This window comes from Canis aureus, chromosome 1 (genome assembly GCF_053574225.1).
Source record: "Canis aureus isolate CA01 chromosome 1, VMU_Caureus_v.1.0, whole genome shotgun sequence".
NCBI classification, from domain to species: domain Eukaryota; kingdom Metazoa; phylum Chordata; class Mammalia; order Carnivora; family Canidae; genus Canis; species Canis aureus.
In genome coordinates, this window is record NC_135611.1 from 54,122,080 (window position 1) to 54,143,439 (window position 21,360).

At 37.0% G+C, this 21,360-nt stretch overlaps 1 protein-coding gene across 3 annotated transcripts in view; it reads right to left on the minus strand.

Annotated features, from left to right (window-relative positions):
• The window catches only part of PDE10A (phosphodiesterase 10A), a 590,722-nt gene that overhangs the window by 180,886 nt on the left and 388,476 nt on the right, over positions 1-21,360 (minus strand). The gene's annotated exons all lie outside the window — the stretch shown is intronic.

Genomic DNA, 21,360 nt, shown 5'->3' on the forward strand with positions numbered 1-21,360 from the left:
TAGATTCTTCTCTTTCATTGTTTACAGCATAAATTCTATCTTCTCTCAGGGGCACTGAATCCAATGATACAACCATTAATCAGCTCAGAGCAATTGACATTTGCTCATTGGTATTCCATGTATGTAGTCAGTTTCACTGAAATAATTTTTCAGTCTAATAACAAGTGTTGAATATATATAGGATTTTCAAACAAAGTACTTTTACATATTTTCATGTTGAACATACAAAATTATGTTTTGAAATTGGCGCTTCATGTTGGTAGGCCATTCATTAAACAACTGTAAATCACAAACAGACTATCAATAATTATTACTCTGTGATGGTAATTATTTTTACTGTTACAGCCTCTGTGTGAATTACTCAGTAAATTACCATCCTTGGGGATAGTCAGGTAAAAAAAAAAAAAAAAAGGAGGTAGAAAATTGTCCTTTCAGAGGCAGAGAGAAGAAAAGGAAGCGTATCTTTATGACTCTAGGGAATAGGCCGCATGTTCCCACCACTAAACAAGCCACAGAATTAACACGTGTTAATTAATTCTGCTGGGGACTAAAATCACAACTGTTCCGATTCTTCCAACAGAATGGTACAGTTGAGAAGGCAAATAATTTTTTTTCAACAAATTCAGTATTTCCACAATTTAAACTAGTAGATAAATAAAGGTGAATATATAATTACATAGTTGTATTAGATAAAAGAAGAATAAGACCCCTGTCTGTGTTCACATGACAAGAGCTCCAGTGATGTAAAATTAAATCTGAGAAATTCTACAAGGTGCTAAAAATAAAAGACTGAATAAAGTAAGAGACAGTTGTCCTGACAGGGTAAATTATCCCTCAGATACAAAAGGAACAGGATGCTGAAGTAAACTAATAGCTGATTTGATCTTCAAAAAGACAAATGATGCCAATTTCATACTCCCTTCAAGCATGTCCTTCAGTCCTTCATAGCGGGTTCATAATCGACATTTCATTCCTCCTTAAAACTTTATCACTTTTGTGACATAACACTGTTCTTATCTTAACTTCCTATCTGCTCCTTACCTCTGCTTTCTCTTCATTAATCTATGATGACAACAAAATCTGAATCAGGAATCGTAATATATTTTTGATCTCCAGTCCTTGGATACTCTTCCATCTTGACTCAAAACTAAATGAGTCATCTCCATCCCACTTCTTCCCAAAGTGATCTTAACTCTCAGCTTTACTCTCTCCTTTTCCCAGAGACCCAGGCCAGAAATACAAAGTCATAATTGAATCATACCCCTTGCCATCTCATTTCATCTTAGTACGTTTATACAAGTCCTATTTGTCATATTATGTATCAGCTTAAAGGACTTGTATCTAAAATATACAAAGAACACTTAAAACTCAACAAGAAGATTACAATCCAATTAAAAAAGAGTCAAAGATCTGAACAGACATTTCATCAAAAAAGATACAAATATGATAAGTATATGAAAAGATGTTCATCTGTCATTATTGAATTGAAGTTAAAACAAAACTGAAACTCCACTACATACCTACTAGAATGGCTAAAATCTAAGAACTGACATTTACTGCTAATATGAATGCAAAATGGCAGTCACGTTGTAAGACTGGTAGTTTCTAATAAAGCTAACTATAATCTTACCATATGACCTAACAATCAAACACAAGTTGTGGCATACCCATACAATTAAATATTATTTAGCAATAAAGAGAAATGAGCTAATGAGGGGCACCCAGGTGGCTCAGTTGGTTAAGCATCTCCCTTTGGATCTCTCTCTCTGATAAATGAATAAAACTCTTTAAAAAAATAAAGAAATGAGCTAAAGAGCCATTAAAAACCATGGATTAGGCTTAAATGCATACTGCTAAGTGTAAAAAGCTACTATGAAAAGGCTGTATATTGTGCAATTGTAATTATACAACATTCTGGAAAAGGCAAACTATAGCGATAGAGAGAAAAGATCAGTGGTTGCCAGGTGTTCAAAGGGCAGGGGAGAAAGACAATGCATGAAGCACAGGTCATACTTTAGGGTTGTGAAACTATCCCATAAAATATTATAATGTTGAGTAAGTGACACCATGAATTTGTAAAACCCATAGATGTAAAATTTTAAGAGATCATTTAGAAAGTCAGGCTATCCTAGAATGGAGGCAGGCTATGGCAGAAGAATCTAAATGTATCACCAACGTATAACACCACCTCACTGAAGGAGGTGGGGGCTAAGGTGCTGACCTAAGCAACTTTAGATATGAATGGAATCTGTAAGAAATTCCACGGAATCATTGTACTCTATTGATAAAGTTATCTCACGGCAGGTAGAGCTTAACAATTCTCAAGCCACTATTCATTTATACTGAAATCAAGCAATTAAATAAGTAGATGGTGGGAATGAGGCTTCTCAATGGCAGAGCATGATGTTATAAATAAGCAAAAAGAGTCTAGAACAATCAATAAGGGTAACGGATTAGAGTTTGATGTCAGTATGAACTCACATTTAACATAACACTGATACAGATGGTTACATATTGAAATACCGGCAGATACACTATGTATATACTCAGGTCAGTACACACATACATTTCCTTGTTATGTTAGCCAAGAGGACCTACGAGCAACAACATGCCGACAGTATGCCAGTACCAACAAGTATATGGAGCACCAAGATCTTGGTTCCTAATAGTACTCTCCAATAAAAGGTACCACAGTTCCTTGGAGAAATGGCTGAGTCTAGGACAAGTACACAAAATATTTAAGATGATTTGGAGTATCACATTTCCATAGAGTAAGGAACTGCTAAGTGTGTGTGTGTGTGTGTGTGTGTGAGCGTGTTTAATTACAATTACACAAAATGACGACATATGCCAAAAGGATACAAAAGTTGATTGAAAGAGCTCTCAATGATTCACACATGGAACCATTTGAGTGACACAATATAATCCAATTTTAATTCAAAGAGTAAAATAATATCCATGCTGTGGTCTAAATGTTTGTGCCCTGCTCCTCCAAATTCACATGTGAAAATCCTAATTCCCAAAGGAAATAGCATTAATAGATAGAGCCTCAGGGAAATGCTTACATCATGAGGGCAGAACCCTTACCAATGGGATTAGTGTTTTATAAAGGAGGCTCCAGGGATCCCCAGACCCCTTCTACCATGTGAGGATACAGAATGTCTGTGACCTAAAACAAGGCCCTCACCCAACCAAGCAAGTGCAATATGACCTTAGACTTCCCAGCCTCAGGAACGTGAGAAATACATTTCTGTTGTTTATAAGCCACCCAGCCTGTGGTATTTTGTTATAGCAGTCTGAATGGATGAAGATAATCCAGGAGTCCACACTGATATAAATAAATGACTTAATAAATAAACAGAGAAGAACAAATATCCCACTCAGAAGAATTCCAAATAATGTACGTAGAAACTCTGCCCTCCGGAAGGCAGAGCATAATTCCCCACTCCTTGACACTTACTTTGTATAAGTTACTCAAAACTAAAATTTTAAAGATCAATTGAGTCATAAATGAGTTATGATGTCTAAGTAAACTTCAAGACTAAAAAAATTAATTAAATCTTGGATTCAAGTATGTAGAAGAGAATGAAATGCCAAATACACCATTTTGGTTGTAAACTCTATTTAGAATTCTAAAGAGTATTATCACATAGTTTTATATCTCAAATGTCTCAGAAGATCTAATTTTCTTCCCAAATTACTATCCACATTTCAAGAAAATCATTATCTCCTTCAACAAGAGAAGGATAGGAAGAGGCATTCTGACCTGGTAATTAAAAGTACAGGCAAAGGTAATTAAAAGTTTCTTCATCTCATCTAATGACCTGAGGATGAACCTGGGCAAAGCACCTTCTCTCTCTAAATCTGGCTTCTTATATGTATGGGAATGATATCTGAGTGGGAATGGGAATAATAACACTATCATACAAGGTCATTAGAATAATTCAATAAGGTAATCCACAGACAGCATTTTTGCCTGGTACATTTAATAATAGTACCAAAATGCCATTTTTTTTTTACCTGTATGAAGCCAATATACTTGCATTTGTCTAGAGGCTCAAATAACAGGCTTGTAACTTTTCATTTCTCTAAAACTCCAAATGTTCCAAAATTTCCATTTTTTAAAAAGGTTTAATTTTTAAGTAATCTCTACACCCAATATGGGGCTCAAACTCACAACCCCAAGATCAAGACTTGCACACTACAGCAATTGAACCAGCCAGGCACCCCTAAAACTTCTATTTTTATTTTAGCATTTAATGTGTGATGTTCATTTAATGTGTGCTCAACATCCTTAGCCATCAAAAACAATCTCTCAAAAAAAAAAAAAAAAAAAAAAAAAAAACAATCTCTCTCGCTTTTTCTCTGTCATGTTATCTACCTTTACTTCCTATTTACATCTGGTTTTGCAAAGAGCCTGTAAGGCCAATACAGGGCCAACCCAGAATTAGAATACTGAAATAATAATCATCCACACTCTTGGAAAGTGGTGCATGTATAGATGATGAAACAGGCATCTTTTGTTTTTGTCTGACTTTGATTTAATGCTTCCATAGCTTCCCATGGCCTATACATTTTGTTTATGTCCAAAAAAAAAAAAGGACTTAGCAGTTTCCTTCAGAGTTGTCATTAGCACGCAATAGCATCCAGTGATTAAAAATCTGCACCAAAAATCCATACAACAATCATACAGATTCCAAGGTAACCTGTACATTTAAAACAATGTATTTAAAAATACTTCATTTCTACTAATAAGCTACATTCTCTCATCCATGCAGCATTTATTTCATTTTCCCACATGTGCAGGGATGCTGGGTCAAAGCCGCAGATGACAGAAGGGAAACACAGGATACTGACAGGCTGAATGAGCAGACGGAGTTACAGACAGTTGGATGAAACTCCTTATTTTCACAATGCCCACTGAAAATGCCATGAAGGATTACAATCTAAATAAAACCAAAGTAAAAACAACAGAGTGGCATATGTCATGGTTAGATTCAGCACTGAACCTGAAGGCCTATAACAAAGGGCAAAATAAAGACTGATAAATATTTTTGTCAAGACAATTAATTCTGTGTCTAGTAACTGAGCCAACAACCTGTGGAACAGATAAGAACAGCTTCATTTTGATGCTGAGTAATCTTTTCAAGAAATAGATAAAAGCCACAGCAATACCTCCTACTTCAATAACTTATTACTGGACCATGGGGTGGCAATGAAAAGGATTAACTCCATTTGTGTTTCAATCTGTGGTAATGCAAAATATCAGCGACAAAATGGTAGTATCAATCATTCACTTTTCATCTTTTTTTTTTTTTAAACCTGGGAACATAAGGCTACTTTGTCCCATCTCAGCAGAAATCTTGCAATCTTCTGATAATATAACACAATGGCACACTGCCCTTTTGCGTACTGCTGTCTACAACACATATATTTAGTTTTTTCCGATGGAGATTGTGTGTGTGTGTGTGTGTGTGTGTGTGTGTGTGTATAAATTTAAACTTCTTGTAAAACCACACAAACCTAATGGACTCTCGTGTCCTCTACACCCAGCTTCAACAATAATCAACTCATAACCAATATTTTCCATTTGTGCCCCCCACCTCCACCCACTCCCTTCTTAGCTGATTTTGGAACAATCTCATACATCATTTCAATACATTCATACATGTCAATGTGTATCTCTAAACAAGAGGAACTATTCTAACCACAAATGTTATTACTATATCCACAGAGATATTAATCATTAGTTTTAACACCATCAACATCCAAATGTTTCTATTATTCAACGTTTTTTTATAGGATAAATGAACTCAGACCCAGATAAGGTCTATATGCTGCAGCTGAAGTTGTGTGGTATTTTTCCTAGGTCTCTTTTATCCAATAAGTCCCTTCTATCTCTTCTGTTTTCCCCATTATACTGTGTTATTGAAGAAAACATATCTTTTGTTCTCTGCTTTTCTACAGTCTGTGTTTTTCTGACTATATCCCTGTGGTGGTGCTTACCACGTTTATCTGCCCTGTGCATTTCCTCAAGACTGAAATTAGATCTAGAGACCTGAACAAATTGAGGTTGGATCTGGAGGTGGGTAAGCAAGTTTTAAAGTGGTACTGTGTTCTTCTGTCAAAAGGTTTATACCATCTGCTGTCTCTCTGTTTGTGACATTAGCAGCATCTATGATCCAGCACTTACTAATTCACTAGGGCTCATCATAGTGGTTTCCTAATTCTGTAATGCCATCTTCATTTATTAGCTGAAATATTACAAAGAGAAACTTTGCTTCATCAACTGTTTACTCATATAAATAAGACAGAATAAATGCTTCATTTGTCCTCTATTTACCAGTTTTCACAGTGAGTTGGTTCAGTAGCATTCTCCTGTAGGTGAGCAACCAAAAAAAAAAAAAAAAATAGTATTATTATGAAATCACAGATATGAGAAAAATCTGATGTCTCTGCAATTTTAATTACAGGCCTATGTTGGAGAAATTGCGGGTTTGGTTCCAGACCATCATAACAAAACAAATATCACAATAAAATGAATCAAGTAATTTTTTTTTACTTCCAGTGCTTATAACTGTCATATTTAGACTATACTGTAGGCTGTTGAGAGTGCAGTTAGCATTATGTCTAAAAACACAAGGTATGTACTTTAATTAAAAAATATTTTCTTAAAAAATTAAATAAAAAATGCTTCATTGCCAAAAAATGCGAACCATTATCTGAGCTTTCAGTGAATCATCTTCTTGCCTCGCCATTGATGGCTACTGGCTGATCAGAGTGGTTGCTGAAGGCAAGGGCAGTTGTACCAATTTTTTATTTTTATTTTTATTTTTTCCAATTTTTTAAAAATAAGACAACAATGAAGTTTGCCACATCTATTGATTCTCCCTTTCACAGATGATTTTTCTGCAGTATTCAGTTCTGTTTAATAGCAACCTACCACAGAAGAACTTCTTTCAAAATTTGAGTCAATCCTCTCAAACTCTGCTGGTGCTTTGCCAACTAAGTTTATGCCATGTTCTAAGTCCTTTGTTGTCATTTCAATAACCTTTGCAGTATCTTCACCAGGAACAAATCCAATCTTCAGAAACCAGATTCTCTGCTCATCTAAAGAAGCAGTTCCTCATCCACTAAAGTCCGATCATGAGATGGTGGCAGCTCAGTCCCATCTTCGAGCTTCTCTTCTAATCCTCATTTTCTTGCTGTTTCCACCACATCTGGAGTGACTCCACTGAAGTCTTGAACCTCTCAAAGTCATCCAAGATGGTTACAATCAACTTCTTCTAAACTCCTGTTAATGTTGGTATTCTGGCCTCTTTTCGTGAATCACAAATATTCTTAATGGCCCTCAGAATGGTGAATTCTTTACATAAGGTTTTCAATTTACTTTGCCCACACCCATCAGAGGAATCACTATCTATGGCAACTATAGTCTCAGGGGATGTATTTTCCTAAAATAATAAGACTTGAAAGTCAAAATCACTCCTTGATCCATGGGCTGTAGAACAGATGTTATGTTAGCAGGCATGAAAACAACATTAATTTCGTTATACTTCTCCATCAGAGCCCTTGAGTGACCAGGTATACTGTCAATGAACAGTAATATTTTTTAAAAAATCTTTTTTCTCAGGATGCCTGGGTGGCTCAGTGGTTGAGTGCCTTTGGCTGAGGGTGTGATCCCAGGATCAAGTCTGACATTAGGCTCCCCACAATGAGCCTGCTTCTCCCTCTATGTCTCTGTCTCTCTCATGAATAAATAAAATCTCAAAAAAAAAATAAATAAAAAGTATTTTTTCCCTGAGCCATAGGTCTCAACAGTGGGCTTAAAATATTCAGTAAACCATGTTGTAAACAGATGTGTGTCATTCAGGTTGTTTTTCCTTTTATAGAACACAGGCAAAGTAGATTTAGCACAATTATGAAGGGCCCTATTGATGAGGGAGGAAAAAAGCAGAAAAACATTCACCATTAGCCCAGAAGGCTGAGAAGGATCGAATACGTGCTGGTTGCTACATCCTTACTGGGTCCCATGACTGCCTGTAAATCTCACCAATAGTTAATACTGAAATGAATGACAAGCACCAGAGAAATCTCGTGAAAGGAGTCCTACGAGTAGAAACTACAAGACATTTGTGATCTAATGCTCCCTGCACATGCCCTCCTGCTGGAGCATGACACAGAGAACCACGAACTCCAAACAGCACAAGTGCAGCTCCATCTGCCCTCAGGGCCTGTCCCCATGTTACTTAAATAAATTTGCTCAGTTACACCGTAAAATGTCCCAGGATTTATTTCTTGACCATCGTACTCAACAGTACCACAGCACTATGATTTTTGGAACAGTAACAGAGCACAGATTTCAATGTAAAATCACCAGCAGCATTAACCCCCAACAACAGTCTGCCCTCCCTTTGAAGCTCTGAAGCCAGGCACTGACTTTCAGTTATGAAAATCCAAGATGGCATCTTCTTCCAATAGAAGGCTGTTTCATTTACATTGAAAATCTGTTGCTAATTATCCTAGCTAGGTCTTCTGGAGAATTCTTCATCAGCACATGATGCTTCATCTTACACTTTGATGTTACAGAGACAGCTTCTTTCCTTAAACCTCTGGAACCCACCTCTGCCAGCTTCAAACTTTTCTTCTGCAGCTTCCCCACCTCTCCCAACCTTCATAGAAGTGAAGAGAACTAAGACCTTGCTCTGGACTGGCACTAGTCTAAGAGAGTGTTGTGGATAATTTGATCTATCCAGACTACTAGAACGTTCTCTGCATCAGCAATAAGGTTGTTTTACTTTCTTATCATTTGCAAGTTTACTGGAGTAGCACTTTTAATTTCACTCAAGAACTTTTCTTTTGATTTCACAACTTGGCTAACTGGTACAAGAGTCCTAGCTTTTGGCCCATCTTGGATCTCAACATGTCTCCCTCAGGAAGCTTGATCATTTCTACCTTTTGATTTAAAGTGAGAGACATGAGGCTCTTTTTTTCACATGAGCACTAAGAGGCCACTAGAGTTATTAACTGGCCTGATTTCAGTATTGCTATGTTTCAGGAAATAAGGAGGCTCAAAGAGAGGAAAAGAGACAGGGAATGGCTAGTCAGTGAAGCAGTCAGAAAACACATTTATCAATTAAGTTTGCCATTTTATATGGGCACAGTTCATGGTGCCCCAAGACAACTATAGTAGTAACATCACAGGTCACTGCAACATACATAATAATAATGAAAAAGTTTGAAATACTGCAAGAATTACCAAAATGTGGCACAGAGACACAAAGATACGAGGTTGCTTGATACGAGGTTGCCACAAACCTTCAATGTATAAAACAAATGAATTATCTGTGAAGTGCAATAAAGTGAAGGACAATGAAGCCAGGTCACCTGGAAATAAATTATAATCCTGGGACTCTAAGAAAGGAAAATGCGCAAAGACAAGTTATTAGATTAGTTTTCTACTGGCCACAAAAGCAATATTTAAGGTGGAAACAAAGATACAAGCCTGAACACTCATCTCTTCAAGTTGAATTGCCCTTGTTTCTGACCCTTTCTCCTGTCTGAGCTTAATATACTTTAACTGGATCACCACCAAGCAGTATTACCTCCCAATTTGGAACTTTATTACACATTGTAATTCAAATTAGAAATTCAAACTCCTGACTGCTCAATCTGAGGCTCTGACTAGACGGTGGAAGAAATGGCCTGAGTCATGGGCTAGACCTGAAGAAGTCTAAGCTGAGACTCCACTCTCCCTTATACCATTTTCCTATATTTTCTCAAATGTGATGAGCCCTTACCCCATCCATGGACTTTGCTGCTGTTTGCCCAGACTCTCCACTTGGCTAAGTAAGACATCCAGCCAATTTAAAAGCACATTCCTCACTAACCACATGTTTTAGATCCCCTGCCACGTCCCATCATGCTTCTACTCCTACATTCCATTGTAGCCTACTCCTACATTCCAAATACTCCTACAGTGACATCTTCCATTTACTGAGTGTGATCTTATTAAACTTTAGCCTCTCCAAAGAGACGGCAGGCTCCCTGAGGGCAGTGACTGATCTTTCACACGTACCACAATCCCTGGGTCTGTGCAGAAAAGACTTAACACACATAGGCCCTGAGACCACTGTCCTCTGAGACACTGCTTGCTTGCAGGGGTGACCCTGGGCTGGCACCTGGGAACTCAGCTCTGAAGTGGTCTAGTGGAGCATGGTGCTAGGCTGCTTGTGCAGTGTGGTTTATGCCAAATGCCTGTTTTCCTCGGGACAGTAACAGGCAGAGGGTGCCTGTGTAACCAGCCACAGTAAAAACACGGAGTATGAAGTCTCTAATGAGTTTTCCTGGTAGGTAGCACTTCACAAGTGATGTCACAATTGTTGCTGGGGGAATTAAGAGCTTCCTGTGTGGCTTCACTGTGAGAGAGGAGTACTGGATGTATATGTCAGGTCCCCCTGGTCTTTACCTCATGTGCTTTTCCCTTCACTGATTTTGCACTGGATCGTCTTTTGCTGTGAGAAATCTTAACGGATTTCTTGTGTCCTGAAGTCTTCCTAACAAATTACCAAACTTTAAAGTAGTCTTAGAAACCCCCAACACATGACCATCATCATTAGATGAATTAATCAATGAGTCATTCTTTGCTTCATGTGATTTCACAGATGTGTAGATGGATTTGGTGGAAACTGCCCAGTCCTGCAAGGTCACAGACGCTTCAAGCTGGAGAGCAAATGTCCAAGCAAAAGACTCCTCCCTCTCAGTAGCCCACTGCTCCCACTCAAATTCCCTTCCTTCCTTGGGATTTATTTCTTTAGTACTACTTTCATGTTTCTTTTTCCATCCAAACAGCTTAATATCTAAATTGTTTTCTGAAAAATTAAGAATTTCTTTTTAATGTGCTTTCCTAGTTCTGACATCCTTCAATCCACCTATAATATAGCACCAGTTCCAGAAATATATCCTTGGGCATAATATAATATGGAACGTTTTATACCAAAGCTTTTCTCCAATGATGTGCTGGTAGACATAGTTTACGAACATAAGGCTTTATATAGCAGTTATTCCTAAACATTTATCAGAAAAGGGAAGGGATTAGTGGGCTCTAAAGGTAATTTCTTTTTTGGCTTCTTTATTTAAAAAGGCAAAGTTCTTAAAAACAAAAACAAAACAAAACAAAACAACAACAACAAAAAAAAACGAAAAGGCAAGTTCTTTATTTGCCACTGTTATCAGGAGAGACAGATGTAAATGATTCATTAGCATTAAAAGGGCTCCAAAGCTGTAACAAAAACAAATAGATTAAGCTGCTTGCTTCTTTGGATTTTGTCAAGGCCCACAGTCAAAGATACCACTATTTTCAACCAAGGAGGAAAAAAAACGTAGAAAATTAAGAACAAATGCCTTATTATTTTTCACAGAAACAGAAAAACAATTCTACAATTCATGAGGGTCCACAAAATACCCCAACGAACCGAAGGGAATCCTGAGGAAGGACAATGATGGCTGATTTGAAACTTTACCACAAAGTACAGTCATCAACACAGTTTGGTACTGGCATTAAAACAGATACACAGACCAATGGGACAGAGCTGAGAGCCCAGAAATACACCCTCACATATGCAGTCAGTCAAGAATTGACAAGGGAGCCTGTAAGACCCAATGACAAGACAGTCTCCTCAGTGCTGCAAAAACTGAACAACATATACAGAAAAATAAAACTGGACCCTAATTTTACACCACTAACAAAAATTAACTCAATATGGATTAAAGATTTAAGACCTGAAACTATAAGAAAAAACATGGAAAAAGTTCCTTGACTTTGGTCTTGGCAATGATTTTTTTTGGACAGAGCACCAACAGCACAAGCAACAAAAGAAAAAATAAACAAACAGGACTACATCAAACCAAAGAGCTTCTGCATATTAAAAGAAACAATCAGCAAAACAAAAAGACAACCTATGGAATAAGAGAAAATTTTTGCCAACTAGCTGAATAAGGGATTAATACCCAAAATATATAAGGAATCCATACAACTCAAAAGCAAAAAAATAAATCCAATTTTAAAAATGAGCAAAGGACTTGAATATTTTCCCAAAGAACACATAAAACTGGGAGTCCGATACATAAAAAAAAGGCTCAGAGAAAGACAAATACAATAGGATTTCACTCATATGTGGAATTTAAGTAACAAAGAAAAAAAAAACGGGATCCCTGGGTGGCGCAGTGATTTAGCGCCTGCCTTTAGCCCAGGGCGCGATCCTGGAGACCCGGGATCGAATCCCTCATCGGGCTCCCAGTGCATGGAGCCTGTTTCTCTCTCTGCCTGTGTCTCTGCCTCTCTCTCTCTCTCTCTCTGTATCTCTCATGAATAAATAAATAAAATCTTTAAAAAAAAAACAAAAAAAAAAAAAGAAAAAAAAACGAGACAAAGAGACTCCTCAATACAGAGAACAAATTGGTGGTGGTCAACAGAGGGAGTGGGGGTGGGAGGATGAGGGGACTAAGAGGACACATGGTGATAAGCACTAAGAAATGTATAGAATTGATGAATCACTATACTCTACACCTGAAACTAATATAACAGTGTATGTTAATTATACTTGAATTAAAAAGAAAAGGATGCTCGACATCACCAAATCATCAGGAAAACGCAAATCAAAACCACAATGAGATGTCACCTCATACATGTTAGAATGACTATCATCAAAACAAGAAATAACAAGTGTTGGGAAAAAAAGGAACCCTCATGCACGGTTGGTGGGAATGTAAATTGATGCAGCTACTGTGGAAAACACTATGGAGGTTCTTGGCATGATCCCAGCAATCCTACTTCTGGGTATACATCTGAAGGAAATTAAATCACTATCTTGAAGAGATATATGCACCCCCATCGTCACTGTAGCATTATTCATAACAGCCAAGACATGGAAACAACCTAAGTGTCATCAACAGATCAATGAATCAAATTGTGGTGTGTATGAGCACACACACTACACACACAGGAATGTTACTCAGCCATAAAAAAAAAAAAAAAAGGAATTCCTGCCTTTTGTGACAACAGCGATGGACCTTTAGGACATTATGCTAATTTATATAAGTCAGACAGAGAAAGATACTCTATGATGTCATTTATATGTAGAATCTAAAAAAGCCAAATTCAAATAAATAGAGAATAGAACAGTAGTTGCCAGAAGTTGGGGGAAGGGGAATAAGCAGAGGTGTTGGTGGGAGTACAAACTTCTAGTTGTAAGATGAATAAACTCTGGGAATCTAATGTACAGCCTGGTGACTATAGTTAATAATACTGTATTATACAGTTGAAAGTTGTTAAGAGGATAGATCTTAAAAGTTATCACCACACACAAAAAGGTGGAGGATGACAGTCTCAACTAACCTCCTTGTGGTAATCATTTCTCAATATTTACACATGTGAGATCAAGTTGTACACTCACAATTACACATAATAATATCTCAATAAAGTTGAGAAAAAAGTTAATGCATTATAATAATTATTCTTGCCTTCTGTCTATCTTACCTAAACAATTTCTTCTTACCCGAGTACACTGAGAGAAGATTTGTCTATGACCTAAAAAGAAGTCGTGTAATGAACCTTGAATGAGTTACTGCCAGGATTCTGACCTACATAAATGATTATTTATTCCACTTGAATTAACAGCTGAGGGGTGCTTTCCTTGCAGAGAAGACACTGTTTCTAACATTCGTAATTTGCACATATCAGAAGGCAAATCACACACTGCTGTATTTCTAAGCCAAAATAAAATTAAGTCTCTTCCCTTGGCTGAGAACATCAATGAAAGTTTCTTTAACTGAGAAAGCCAAATAAAAACCTAGGCTGCTCAAAGTGATAAGGATGAAAACAATGATTTTTCAAGTAAAACTAAAAGAATTACCTTAAATACACCAAAATTCACCCTTCCCAGGACTTAGAAAACTATACCTTCAAAGTAAAGTCTAAAATGGAGGGTTATGCAGTATAAAGGATTTAAGTCTCTCACCTCTTTAACTCAAATTCAGTTGTAAACCCAAAGTTACCTGGTGGAAGACAGCATACCCTGGATCTCCAGGTTCTAAGTTAGCAGATGCAGGCTAATATACAGGCCGTGTTCCTTAAGAAAGTCACCTACCGGGATCCCTGGGTAGCTCAGGGGTTTAGCACCTGCCTTGGGCCCAGGGCGTGATCCTGGAGTCGGGGGATGGAGTCCCACGTCGGGCTCCCTGCATGGAGCCTGCTTCTCCCCCTGCCTGTGTCTCTGCCTCTCTCTGTGTGTATCTCTCATGAATAAAAAAAAAAAAAAAAAAAAAAAAAAAATCTTAAAAAAAAAAAAAAGTCACCTACCCCTCTAAGACTCCTTGTCCTCACAAACAAAAGATGGTACCAATAACAATATTACTCCAAAGGGAGTAGGAATATAGGGATATTTACAGGAATACATGCAAAGATCTGCACACATACTGATTAGTGAATTTAATAATATCCATCCAAAATAGTAATAAGCATTTTTATATCAAGAAATACTAGGATTTAAAATTCTGACAGAAACCCAATCATGCTGTTTAAATGTAATCTGACTTTACAAGACCTATATTTAGCAAATATTTCAGCTGAGTGTATTTCAGAAATAGTTATATTTTAGATATATGCATGAGTGTTTAAACTGAGAACAATAAACTACCTAGCTAACCACCATATTAACCAGACTGTGTACTTGACCACTCACCTCAAAATAACCCAGGCAGGACCACACAGGGATGGGTGCCCAAGGCTAGATTCAGTTAGCTACTGGAAAGAGCCAGAGGAATATGACAACACTCCAGAGTGCAGAGGGCGAAGTGAGCTGTCTTCAAGAAGTAATCAGTGAATGAGAAGATGGGTAAAAACAGAAGAGGAGTAAGCAGCCTAGTGGTAAAGACAGAAGTCACCCTAGAAAGTTCAAGGTTTGGGCCTTGAAGACAGCTGAATCGGATGAAACCCTCTTTTTTGGTTGATGGTGAAGTGGCTGAAATTGTTCTAGAGTTGGGATGGTTGGTCTAGATTAATGGCACAAGTAGCCATCAACTTTGAAAAGTAGCAGGTAAATTCAGTGTTATTAACGTGATCCACAGGGTAGCAGTAACCAAATGACTGAGATTGAGCTCTGTCCCCTGAAAGTCAAAGTGATTTCTCAAATGTTGGACAAGAGCAACCACATACAGGTAAGTTGTAATGCTAAACAAATACATGCTGCTCCTTAGCCACAAAATATACAATGAATTGGTGGACACACATTTCAGCCACCAAAGGGAAGTATAACCTACACTTTTAAAGTAATAATAACAAGAAGAATTTTAAACCCACTACTATATACTGAGATTACTGCTAAAGCATTTGATAAAATGTTAAAAAAAAAACCCTAATGATAAATACTGCCATAGAAATACACCTTATAGTAGTATACAACGTTTTAAGAAGGCTTTTTAGAAACACTTTGTAAAGTAAAGAAAATAGGTTTCACACGATGCAATTGAGTGTGGTGAAAAAGAACAGAAAAATGAAGAGAGAAATATACAAAAAAAGACAGACTGTGTAGGAAATACACGGACTTTCAATCAATAGGCTCAGTGTTTACTGTTTTACAACCAGGATTTAGATAACACGAGCAGGATAACAGCAGTCATTTCTTCTGGCCACTTAATACCCTGGTGATATGTTCTTTTTAGTACTCACATTAGCATTTTTATTTATCTAAGTTTAAAAGAATTATACTCTAAAAGTGAAAGTACAAAAATCCAGTATGTTAGAGGTGTCTATAAACCATTCCTTTCTACCTGTCAAAAGGGATTTTAAGTCATGTACTCATCTACAAATCTGAAAGGAAGAAAATGAAAGAATACTGACATTTTCTCAAAATGACTAAAAGTCATATTTTTTTCCCTGTTTACTAGAAAACACACCTTCTTAAAAATTTTTGTTATAAGTTGATCCAGAAATTGTATTTTTCGAGACTTCCTCTATGGTATATTAAGTACTATGTATGCTTCTGCATTCAATTTAATTCATTTAAAAATATTATCGAACTCTTACTAGATCAGATATTATACTGTGTTTAAGGATGAATCAGGGAACTTACAAAAAAGTAGGAAGATGAGCAGACACATAACCATGCTGCCAGGGTGATAAAGTGCATCAACTGAATATAAAAATGTGTCTGGCACAATTAATTTGAAACACTGCGATTCACTGGTTCACTCAGTAAATGCTTACTGAATGCCTACTAAAAACAAGACATATCTATGTGGTTGATATACAATAAGCAATGTTCTTAAGCTTATGAGTTTTAAAATTCTCTTTAATACTATATGAGGCCAGACAACAAGAATGAGTGACAAATTTAAAAAGACAATGAAGAAGTAGGAAACAGCAAAGGTGACTCCACCACTTCTAGCTTAGGTAACTGACAGTGACAGGAACCACAGGAGGGAATGGACAATTCATGGAAAAGAAAGTGGTTTTGGTTTGAGATCTGCAGAACTGCAGCTGCCAACAAGATTATCTATATGGTGATTTCTTATGAGCAGTAGGGAACATGCATCTGTAGCCCAGAAGAAAGTAGGGACTAAGAGGTGTATCCTGGGAAGTCATCTGTATTGATAACAGATTTACAAATGAATTAGATCTCCCAGGAATACTGCATTGCATCCTATACGGCAAAAGAAAATGTCCATTTCCATCTTTGCCGTATGCTATTTTTTAAAATCATGGAAGAAAATTGTAGAATACACTCTCTCATTAAAAAGATTATGCCATTCAGGGCGCCTGGGTGGCCTCAGTGGTTGAGCATTTGCCTTTGGCTCAGGTTGTGGTCCTGGGGTCCTAGGATCAAGTCCTGCATCAGACTCCCAGTGGGGAGCCTGCTTCTCCCTCTGCCTATGTCTCTGCCTCTCTCTGTGTGTTTCTCATGAATAAATAGATAAAATATTAAAAAAAAAAGACCATACCATTCTACATGAATATACTCAGTACCGCTCATCATCAGGAAAATGCAAATCAAAATCACAACCACAATGAGATATTACTTAACACCTATCAGAAAGACTAAAATCAAAAACACAAGAGGGGCACCTGGATGGCTCAGTCAGTTAGGCATCCAACTCTTGATTTCAGCTCAGGTCACGACATCAGGGTCATGAGATTGAGCCCTGCATCAAGCTCCATGCTTAGCGGGAAGTCTGCCTAAGGATTCTTTCTCCCCTCTTCCTCTGCAGCCCCCCTCCACCCGCATGTACATGTGTGCTCTTGCTCTCCCTCTCTGACTCTACAAAATAAATAAATAAATCTAAACCACACACACACACAAACAGTAAGTATTGACAAAGATGTAGACAAAAAGGAACCTTTGTGTACCGTTGGTGGGAATGCAAACTGTTGCAGCCACTGTGGAAAACAATATGGAGGTTCCTCAAAAATTTAAAAATAGAGCTACCATATAGCTCTATTAATTCCATTACTCCAATAATTCCACTACTATTTACCCAAAGATTATGAAAACACTAATTTAGAAAGATATATATACCCCTATGTTTATTGCAGCATTATTTACAACAGCCAAATTATGGAAGCAACCCAAGTGTCCATCGACAAATAAACGGATAAAAAAGATGTGTTCTGTATATACATGGAATATTACTAAGCCACAAAAAAGAATGAGATCATGCCATTTGTAATGACATGGATGGATTTAGACAGTATAATAATAAGTTAGATAAGTCAGAGAAAGACGAATACCATATTACCTCACTTGTATGGAATATAAGAAACAAAACAGACAAGCAAGCAAAGAGGGACAAAGAGAAGAGATAAGCCAAGAAACAGACTCTTAACAATTGAGAGCGAACTGATGGTTACAGAGGGGAGAGGAGTGGGGGGGTGGAGGAAATAGGTGATGGGGATGAAAGAGTGTACTTATCATGATGAGCACTGAGTAATATATATAATTATTGACTTACAATACTGTATACCTGAAACTAAGATAACACTGTATGTTAACTACTGTAATTAAAATTTTTAATAATAATCATAGCATTCTAGAAAAATACAAAGCACTTTTACATTTGTTCAAATGGACTGTACCAGAAAGTTTTTTGATCAATCCCCTTTTTATTCAAATCATCAAGATTCAAAACCACAGTCACTTACAGTAAAGCATATTGTGATAAGCAATTTCCTAAGATACCCCCAGGATTTTCTCCTGCTGTACACACCCTGCATAACATGCAATACTATGAATATGAAGGAGTTTACTCATGATTAGGTTATGTCACATTGTAGATTGGCCTTACCCAGTTGGGTCTGACCTATACATGAGCCATTTTAAGAGCAGAGAATTTTCTCCTGCTGGTGGCAGAAAAGAAAGACCAAGATTCAAAGCACAAGGAAGACGTGAAGTGCCACAATTGACCTGAAGATGGAGAGCCATGTGTCAAGGAATACAGATAACCTCTGCACACTGAGAGAGACTCCAAGCTGGCAGCTGGCAAGGAAATAGGAACCTTGGCCCTAGAGTCATGGAACTGAATTTTGTCAACAAGAAAGAGTCTGGAATAAGGGCCTTTCCAGAGCCTTCCCCAGAACCTCTAGATGAGAATTTAGTATGATGAACACTTGACTGGTAGTCTTGACGTAATGTGAGCAAAAGAAAAAGTCACACAGTGCCAGACTACTAGTCTACAGAACTGTGACCTAATACATGGGCATTGTTTTAAGCTGCTAAATTTGTGGTAATTTATTATGCAAAAATAGAAAACTAATATACTTTTGGAAGTTGGATTATTTTTATTATTATTCTAGTTAGGGGAACAGGAATTTTTAATACAGTTCCCAAACTATGTTACCCATACCAATTTAACAAAAGGTATCACTGCCAACAGTTGTCAAACACATAGACATTTTCGTTCTTCAATGGAAGTACAACCTCAGAAGAGTACCTCTCTACTTTTCTAATCTCATATGAGAACCAAAAGGCTGAAAGATATAAGCACAAAAGTTCTGCAGGAGTATGTGCATGATTATGAGGGAACACATCAACTGGTAATAAAGCATTCCTGAAAGGTTATAGGTTTGTGACTAGCTACTGTTAACATTCCCAGGAGACCAAAGCAAGCAACCAATCCAGGATTCCCAGAAGAGCAGAGGCAAAAGACCAGACCGTACTAGGTTCTCAGTTATGTGACAGCAACATTAGGAAAATGCATTCCAAAGGGAACAGCATAAAGCAGATGTATTAGTCAGCTTGGAATGTCACAACAAAACACCACAGATTAGGAGACTGAAACAACAGGAATTATTTTCTCCTGGTTCTGGAGGCTGGGAGTCTAAGATCAAGGTTCCACAAGAGTTTGGTTCCTGGAGAGGCCTCTCTACTGGCTGTCCTGACAAGGTAGAGAGAGCACTAGTCCCCTGGTAACTCTTCTTATAAAGACACTAATCCTACAGGATTAGGGGCCCACTCGTATGACCTCATTTAGCCTTAGTTACTTCCTAACTCCAAATATGGTCACATTGGAGGCTAAGACTTCAACAGATAAATTCTGGGGGAACACAGTTCAGTTCATAGCAGTCGAGATTCTAATCTAAATATCTTACACCATTTCAACTGGTGATAAAATATTCTCAAAAAAGGTATTTTAAATTTGCTTAAATTTTAAAATAACAATGAATGCAAAAAAGTGGGCAGATGTCATAAATTTAAGGGTAAAAGAGTGTTAAATACCTCGTTGAGAATAGGTGGTTAAAAAAATTAAAATAAAATTTAAAAAAGAGAGAATAAGTGGTTAAAAGACATTTACATCAAAGTCTGAATTAGCAAGCACAGCAGGTACAAAGATGAACAGCCCAAGGGTGGGGGGGAGGGGCACTGATAAGGCTATGAAAGGGTTAGACAGTCAGCAATATTACTGAGAATCAGGTTTTTAAAAAAAGCATATGGTTTCACTGGTGAATTAACTCAAATATTTAAGTCCTACACAAAGTTGAGATGATAGATGTCCCAACTTATATTATAAGGCATTTTACCCTAATATCAAAGAGCAATATGCCTCAGGAACATAGTACAAGAATCCTTAACAAAATATTAGCAAATTAAATCTAACAACATATAAAATAAGGAATATGCACCACAATCGAGAGGATCTTATCCTAGGAATCTGAGGCTTAAGACCCAAAAAGCAATTAACATGATACATCCAGCTAATAAAGGACAAAAACCATATCAGTAAATGGATACAAAGAAAGTTATATGACAAAATCTAGTATCTATTCATGACATAAACTCCCAACAAAGCAAAAACAGAGAGAGACTTTCCTAACCAGATAAAAGGCATCTACAATAAATCTAGAACAAACATCAACGTTCATGGTTAAAAACTGAATGCTCTTCTCAGACAAGGAAGAAGGCAAAGATACCTGCTCTCACCCATTTCCATTCAATGCTGTACTGAAAGTTTGACCCAGCATGACACCAGAAAACAAAGGAAGAAAGTAAAAGCATACAGATTAGAAAGGAAGAAGTAAAGCTCTGTATTTACAAACATACATAATCTTATAGGAAGAAAATCCTAAAGAACCTACAAAAAAATTATTAGAATAAACATATTTAGTGGTCACAGGATACAAGTATTTTTCTAAATACTAGTAATAGTCAAAAATGAACATAAACAATAGCATCAAAAAGAATAAAATATGTAGAAATAACTAACAAAATAAGTTTCAGATCCACACTCTGAAAACAAAAAACACCGCAAAACAAACTAAAGAACATTTATGTGGAGAGACAGACCATGTGCATGGATTAGAAGACTCAGTATCAATAAGATATGTATCCTCTCCAGATTGATCTATAGCTTTCTATAAACTATTGATAAGTTGATCCAAAAACTTACCTGAATCCAGAAGACCTAAAATAACCAGAAGAGTTTTGAAAAAAAGAAAGAAGAGAAGATTTACATATCTGAGATTAACACCTACTATAAATATAAAGCTAGGTAGTATATATTACAAATAATCATATAGTCCTATGGTATGCCACTCTACCTAAAGTGGTTTAATCCATGCATTTCCAAAATGAGACTTTTCAAAAACCTTCTCCTTAATAGTCTGTCATCTCTATAAATGATAACTCCATTCTCTCAGTTGCTTAGACCAAACCCTCGAGTCACCTTTGACCCTCTATCTCATTCACTAGGTCCAACTGGCTCTAAATTTAGAATCCAACCACTCAATACCTTCACTCCTACTCACCAGGTTCTAGCCACATCCTGGCTCACCTGTACATTTTAAATTTCCTGAATCTTAAATTGTTTCCC